The following is an 8,583-nucleotide window of genomic DNA, read 5'->3' as shown; positions in this document are numbered from 1 at the left end:
AGATTTTTTGTTGTAAGTTTCCATATACCAGGATATGGACAAATTACAGGAAGAATAGTTTTGGTAGTGTGCTGGCTTGAATCTGTTATATACCCCAAAAAAGTCCATGTTCTTTTAACCCAATCTTGTGAGGGCAGACCTATTGTGGATGAGACCATTTATTTAGATTGTTTCCATGTTGTTGTGACCCCACCCATTCAAGGTGGGTCTTAATCCTTTATTGGAGTCCTCCAAGAGAGCTCACAGAGAAAGAGAGTTCAGAGAAGCTGTGAGAGACATTTTGGAGAGAAGCTAAGATATATAATCCAGAATTTGCCCCCAGGAGAAGCAAGGAGGGCCCACAGGAGCTGAGAGAAGCTAAGACACAAGCCCAGAAGTATTTTGGAGAAAGCCAAGGAAATTTGAAGCTAAACCCAGAAGAGGGCGAGCAGACTCTGGTTGTGTGCCTTCCCATGTGACACAGGAACTCCAGATGCCATTGGCCTTTCCTCAGAGAAGGTATCTTACTCTTGATGCCTTAACTGAAACATTTTCATGGCTAAGAACTGTAAATTTGTGAACTAACAAACCCCCATTGTAAAAGCCAATCTATTACCTGGAACAGAACTTGGCACACAGTAGTTGCTCAATAAATATATAGAGAGTGAACCAAGGAGTTTTAGCAAAACGAAACAGGTAGGGAAGATCAGGAATTTGATTTGGGGCATAAGATTGACATGCCTATTAGGCATCCAGAGATTTGATTAGGCAGTTGTAAACCTGAAGTTCAAGAGAGAGGTCTGTGATATCAATTCAGAGATCACCAACTTGTAGATAGTTTTTAAATCTCTGGGACTGGATGATATTCCAAGGAAGGGAATATATAAAGAGAGGAGAAAAGGTTGGGAGACTGAGCCCAGGAACTTCCAAACTCTAGAGGTTGGGAGAAGAAAGGGAACACTTTATGATGAGTCAAACAATTTATGGACCAGTATTTTGGAAAAACATATTTTTTTTACTTGATTAAATTTCAAAAATTATTTTAAACATTGTAATAAGTAAATAGATATGCATGGCAAAAGTTAAATAATCAAATATCACACAGGATGTAAAATGAATAGAATTTACCTTCTCCTCCAACTCCCTTTCCCTACACTTTCCTAAGAGACAACCAATTTTAAAAGTTTCTGTCTTTAGAGTTTCTGGTGATTACTTCCTATGGAAGAACTCAGTTCTTTATCATACTTAAAAAAAGATATAAAAGTTGGATCAGAAGTATGGAGAAATGGTTGGGAATATTTGATCATGTCACTAGGGACTTCCAGAACTGGTCTCTTGGAGCACAGAGATATAAGAAGTCAAGATTGAGGCACATCTATAAGCTAGAAATGAACAAACTGAAGAGACACTCAAGAAAAAGATACCATTTTCAATAGCAATTAAAAAAATTGTGAGTACCTAGGAATAAACTTAACCAAAGATGTGAAAGACCTATACAAAGAAAACTACGTAACTCTACTAAAAGAAATAGAAGGGGACCTTAAAAGATGGAAAAATATTCCATGTTCATGGATAGGAAGGCTAAATGTCATTAAGATGTCAATTCTACCCAAACTCATCTACAGATTCAATGCAATCCCAATCAAAATTCCAACAACCTACTTTGCAGACTTGGAAAAGCTAGTAATCAAATTTATTTGGAAATGGAAGATGCCTCAAATTGCTAAAGACACTCTAAAAAAGAAAAATGAAGTGGGAGGGCTTACACTCCCTGACTTTGAAGCTTATTATAAAGCCACAGTTGTCAAAACAGCATGGTACTGGCACAAAGACAGACATATAGATCAATGGAATTGAATTGAGAATTCGGAGATAGACCTCCAGATCTATGGCCGACTGATCTTTGATAAGGCCCCCAAAGTCACTGAACTGGGTCATAATGGTCTTTTCAACAAATGGGGCTGGGAGAGTTGAATATCCATATCCAAAAGAATGAAAGAGGACCCCTACCTCACACCCTACAAAAAAATTAACTCAAAATGGATCAAAGATCTCAATATAAAAGAAAGTACCATAAAACTCCTAGGAGATAATGTAGGGAAACATCTTCAAGACCTTGTATTAGGCGGCCACTTCCTCGACTTTACACCCAAAGCACAAGCAACAAAAGAATAAATAGATAAATGGGAACTCCTCAAGGTTAGAAGTTTCTGTACTTCAAAGGAATTTCTCAAAAAGGTAGAGGCAGCCAACTCAATGGGAAAAAATTTTTGGAAACCATGTCTCTGACAAAAGACTGATATCTTGCATGTATAAAGAAATCCTACAACTCAATGACAATAGTACAGACAGCCCAATTATAAAATGGGCAAAAGATATTAAAAGACAGTTCTCTGAAGAGGAAATACAAATGGGCAAGAAACACATGAAAAAATGTTCAGCTTCACTAGCTATTAGAAAGATGCAGATTATGACCACAATGAGATACCATCTCACACCAATTAGAATGGCTGCCATTAAACAAACAGGAAACTACAAATGCTGGAGGGGATGTGGAGAAATTGGAACTCTTATATTCATTGTTGGTGGGACTGTATAATGGTTCAGCCACTCTGGAAATCAGTCTGGCAGTTCCTTAGAAAACTAGATATAGAGTTACCCTTCGATCCAGCAATTGCACTTCTCAGTATATACGCAGAAGATTGGAAAGCAGTGACACGAACAGATATCTGCACGGCAATGTTCATAGCAGCATTATTCACAATTGCCAAGAGATGGAAACAACCCAAATGTCCTTCAACAGATGAGTGGATAAATAAAATGTGGTATATACACACGATGGAATACTACGCGGCAGTAAGAAGGCACGATGTTGTGAAACATATGACAACATGGATGAACCTTGAAGACGTAATGCTGAGCGAAATAAGCCAGGCACAAAAAGAGAAATATTATATGCTACTACTAATGTGAACTTTGAAAAATGTAAAACAAATGGTTTATAATGTAGAATGTAGGGGAACTAGCAATAGAGAGCAATTAAGGAAGGAGGAACGATAATCCAATAAGAACAGATAAACTATCATGGGTAAATTTAATGTTCTGGGAATGCCCAGGAATGACTATGGTCTGTTAATTTCTGAAGGGTATAGTAGGAACAAGTTCGTAGAAATGTTACTATATTAGGCTACTTTCTTGGGGTAGAGTAGGAACATGTTGGAAGTAAAGTAGTTATCTTAGGTTAGTTGTCTTTTTCTTACTCCCTTGTTATGGTCTCTTTGAAATGTTCTTTTATTGTATGTTTTCTTTAAATTTTTTTTATTTTTTTATAGTTGATTTAAAAAAAAAAAGTTTAAAAAACAAAAAACAAGGAAAAAAATATGTAGAGCCCCCTTGAGGAGCTGGTGGAGAATGCAGGGGTATTGGCCTGCCCCACCTGGATGGTTGCTAATGTGCTCACAGACATAGGGGACTGGTGGTTTGATGGGTTGAGCCCTCTACCACAGGACTTGCTTGGGAAGTCTGTTGCTGCAAAGGAGAGGCTAGGCCTCCCTGTAATTGTGCCTAAGAGCCTCCTCCCGAATGCCTCTTTGTTGCTCAGATGTGGCCCTCTCTCTCTAGCTAAGCCAACTTGAAAGGTGAAATCACTGCCCTCCCCTCTACGTGGGATCAGACACCCAGGGGAGTGAATCTCCCTGGCAACGTGGAATATGACTCCCGGGGAGGAATGTAGACCCGGCATTGTGGGATGGAGAACATCTTCTTGACCAAAAGGGGGAAATGAAAGGAAATGAAATAAGCTTCAGTGGCAGAGAGATTCCAAAAGGAGCTGAGAGAGCACTCTGGTGGGCACTTTTATGCACAATATAGACAACCCTTTTTAGGTTCTAATGAATTGGGGTCGCTGGCTGTAGATACCTGAAACTATCAAACTACAACCCAGAACCCATGAGTCTTGAAGACTATTGTATAAAAATGTAGCTTATGAGGGGTGACAATGGGATTGGGAAAGTCACAAGGACCACACTCCCCTTTGTCAAGTTTATGGATGGATGAGTAGAAAAATGGGGGAAGGAAACAAACAAACAGACAAAGGCAACCAGTGTTCTTTTTTACTTTAATTGCTCTTTTTCACTTTAATTATTATTCTTGTTATTCTTGTGTGTGTGATAAAGAAGGTGTCAGGGATTGATTTTGGTGATGAATGTACAACTATGTAATTGTACTGTGAACAATCGAATGTACGATTTGTTTTGTATGACTGCGTGGTATGTGAATATATCTCAATAAAATGAATAAAAAAAAAAAAGATTGAGGCACAACAGATCCAGCTCTTAGAATGAGTGTTTTCCATCCCTACTGATTTCTTCCCTGAAAAGCTGTGTGTGTGTGTGTTTGTGAATGAGAAAGAGAGAGAGAGAGAGAGAGAGAGAGAGAGAGAGAGAGAGAGAGAGAGAGAGAGAGAATGAGAGAGAGAGGGCTCATCTGTGTGGCAACAGGGCTAGGCTTGGTGTGAGTCACATAGGCAACCCATTGCCTACTCTAATTTTATGAAATCTGGCATTGATCAAATCCCTATAAATTCTCCCAATTGTGGCTAAAAGAGAAAAGGTCAGTTTAGTGAGTCTATACCATAGCTTTAAAATATCTGGACCTGATTATGGGCAGTGCATCAACAATCTAAATTATTGAAATATCAGGTCAGAAATCTGTTCCTGTTCTAAGAATACTATCTTGTGGGTGGACAAGGGGTTTTCTATTATAATAGCTATTTTGATGAATATCCTCTGGTTCTAGTAAATGGGAAAGTTTAGCAAGAGAAGCAATTCATTAAAAACTATTTGATTTATTCAATCAGGTAGATTTATAGTAGATTTCTAATTACTAGATTCACCTATGGATTTTTACTAATGGTGCTAAAGTGTTCATGGGTAATGTAACATGCTATCTGTGATCTGCTTTAAAATACCTCAGCACCCATCCCCAACAGCTATAAAGGAAATCAGACTGTAAAACTGTCCATAATTTTTGAAGCTATGTGATGGGTACATGGGAATTGATTATACTCTCTCTATTCAAAGTGTGGTTGACCATGTCCATAAGAAAAAGTTAAGCAGAAAGATGAAAAATATTAATAATACAGTTCTCCACACTTTATCTTCTCTAGCCCACCATCTGTCCTTGGCATTTCATTCTGCCTGCAATGCTACCCATTAGATATAGATGGATAAGCACGTTGAAACAATAAATGTGATGTACAAATATAAAGTAATGTTAATGATTTATATAATTATCACTAGATTCACTGTGACTGGCAGGTGTTTGCTTCTGTGCACTCTCTCTTCCAGGGAAAAAGGAGATAAAGAGAAAGTCCTTTCCAGGATCCTGGCATTGCTGACCACGCTGGTCATAGAAGAAGAGCTGTTAGAGTGAGGGGTACAAGAGGCTCTCTTGCTCCAGTGGATCAGGCTTAGGTATAGCTGCATTGTCTGCACCTGCTCAGTGTCACCCCTGCTGACGGCGCATATATGTTTGTAATGAAAAAAATTCTGCTTTTCTCAAAGGTACTGCTAACTTTCGGGTTGAAGCAGCACTTCCAATTGTGATGAGATATTGAACAAGGAAGAAAGCAAGCAAAAAAGGTTAAAGCTGGCAGGGACCTTAGAGATATTATTGCCTAGCTCTCTGATTCATCATTGGGCTGTAGATGATCCCTCCACATCGCAATGAGACCCACAGGCCTTTGTCAACAATGCTTTGTTGCTTTTCCAGGGCACATTCTGGCCATAAAGGTCAACTTTTTATCTCCACCACACTTGAGTTCCCTCAAGTTTGTCTTTGGTATTCACAGTCCAGGTCCAACAGTCTGAAGAGTTACCTTCAGCCTAAACTCTCTTCAAGTCTTCAAATCCTATCCTAGAATCTGCCAGCTTCCCAGGAGAAAAAAAAATTGACAGAAAATAAATGTCCATTTCTTGCTGGGGAAACCAGACCTCCCAATGGTCCCCAATGGGACAGTCCCATCAAATATATGACAATCCAATATCAATATTTTCTCAGAGCCTGAATTATTCAACCTTACTCTAGTCTTAAGTAAATAATGTGGTACAGCTTTGCTTTGGTCTATTCAAGTGGTTTTAAAGTTCTTTGCCCTGACTGAAGGGGACGATCAGGTTCAGATGATCAAATCTGGAGCCACAGATTATCAAAAAATATCTCATTTCCCATGGCCTTAATTTGATTTTTGCAAAGGAACACTCTACCCCAAAGATGAATGCAAAACTCCACCTCTTGTAGAAACAATTTGAATTGATAGGTTTTCCTGCTTCCATTCTTCCCATCAGTGTTTCAAAGACCTCAGAACCAAGATAGGGTCAGAACTGAGCTCTGAGTCCTAGGAGCTTCCTCACTATTCAGCAGTATCTGCCAGAGGAGAGCATCTATGCACATGGTTTAGGGAAGTCATCTTGAGATGCAAATTGGCTTTCTTCTTGTACATTTTTCTCCTGGGAACACTGAATTTCCACTGTACAGCAACCACTGTTATAGCAAGAAAAACAATTGAATGTTTAAAATGGCCAGTGAGTATTTTAAATAAAGCTGAGATATATTATTTCCCCAAATTCCTTCATTCAGTGGGTGATTTATTGAACACCCATTATGTGTCAGTCATCAAGGGGGAAAAAAACCTCCTCTTTTCTTCTTATTGCCACAGATTACGTGGGATTATGTGTGGGATGACACATCATCTCAACTGGGAGGTGAAGCTTTTTTCTTAGGATGCATGCCTGTGGTGTTATCAATGAACTGAAGCAAAAAGGAATTTTTTATAATGTGAAGAGGGTAAGAATGAAGAAAATAGTAAAGCATGATAACAAAATAGTGGGGCTGTGGGCCAGAGGCAATATGTGTGCTTCCAGGGATCCCCTTGGGTTGTCAAGATCAGAAACAGTTCAATTCTCATTATTTTATTTTTCAAATTAAGAATATCATTTTTGTACTTGTTATTATACTTTTATTATTCTGAAGCCTTAGTCACAATCATTATCTGCTGAGTGGGACAATACATGGGAATGTGATGGTGCAAGTTTCTAACAGAATTACTGCTGATAAACACAATGGTGGGTTTGCCTCCTTATGCAAACAATGTAGTCATAAATAAGGATAATTAAGAATTATAGCAAGGCAGAGGGGAAGGACAGGTGGTGATGGTAAAAAATAACCTGGCCTTTTTGGGTAAAAATAAACCAGCCCCTTTGCCCTACCTGCAGCCTCTGGTGCCAGGTCTAGTCTGCTTGAGAGCAGAACCAGCCCCAGCTGGCCTGGAGAGGCGGTATTGATTAGCCACGCCCTACGAGGGGAAACTGATCAACGCCAGAGCTGTAGGGAATGAATTGTACCACCTGGCCTGCAGGTTTGTAAACAGGAAACTCTCTCCTAGGCCCAGAATCTCAATGGTAGTGATTTCTTTACTGCTAACTTATGTGTCCTCCTTTTCCTGTTGGTTCCTGTGGGATGCTGAACCTCTGACAAAGGTGAGCAGTAAATTACTGTAAGAGCAATATTTTATCCCCTGCTGAATTATTTGGGAAAATCTATATGGCAGGGAAGGGATAGGGAAGGGCAAAGGAAGGATTGGGTGATGGTTGCGCCTAGAAAGAGCTGGTCATGGCTGAAAAAATACTTTCACACCCCCCAAGTTAGTTTTCTTTTGCATTAACACCCTCAGTTCTGGTTGGAAACAGGAAAGGAGTGAGAGAGGAGGAAGGGTTGGAGGGGTTGGTGAGGAGAAAGAAAATGGAAGAGGGGGGACAGGCAAAGGGTAGACCGAGGAATATAAAGAGAAGGGAAATAAAATGTTTCAGTCAAGATTCACCTCATGAACTCAGCCTTGGATCCCCAGTGCCTCTCTTTCCCCAGACCCACGTTTATCAGAGACTCTTTCCCCTAAGGACATCGAGGGGCTCATGTACATTATCTTCCTTTTACATGGATTGCTTTTCATGTGTTTTTCTCCAATAAAGTGATATAGGTGTTATTTTAAAATTTTCTCATTCAAAGTGTTTTAACTGAACAGTAAGAAAAAGGGTTTTATAAAATAAGGAATTTTTGGTGAAAGTAATTTCCATTTTAAAGTGGTCCATATTTTCATCTATGTATCGGTGATCTTTCTAGCCTTTCCCCTGTTGGTTTTAAAATTTATCTGATTCCCTAAAAGCTTTGACTACTAATACCTGGAGGGGTATGTGTGGGTGTGTGTGTAAATTAGGGCAAGTGTGTGTGGTAAAGACCTAAGGTGTGTCTATTAGGGATATGAACTCCAGCCAAGATCTGTCAGAGGCTCTTTAAGGATCATTATGATATTCAGGTAGTGCTGAATTCTAATTAGCTGCTGTTAGCCTTCAGGTGGGTGGGGGGGGGTAGACGCGATATTTAAAAATGGTAGGTGTAAAAGAATGAAAATAATTCTTTCTAATAATGAGTTAGTTCCTGAATTGGCTAATGAGTATTTTTGAAAGCCATAGCTCAATGAAAGGAATCTAATCATCTCACTACTATTTTTGTAGCACGTGGGTTCAGGGAGAATATGTGGGCTATCCAGAA

The sequence above is a fragment of the Choloepus didactylus genome, chromosome 5 (genome assembly GCF_015220235.1).
Source record: "Choloepus didactylus isolate mChoDid1 chromosome 5, mChoDid1.pri, whole genome shotgun sequence".
Lineage (NCBI taxonomy): Eukaryota > Metazoa > Chordata > Mammalia > Pilosa > Megalonychidae > Choloepus > Choloepus didactylus.
Note: the sequence above shows the minus strand (reverse complement) of the source record.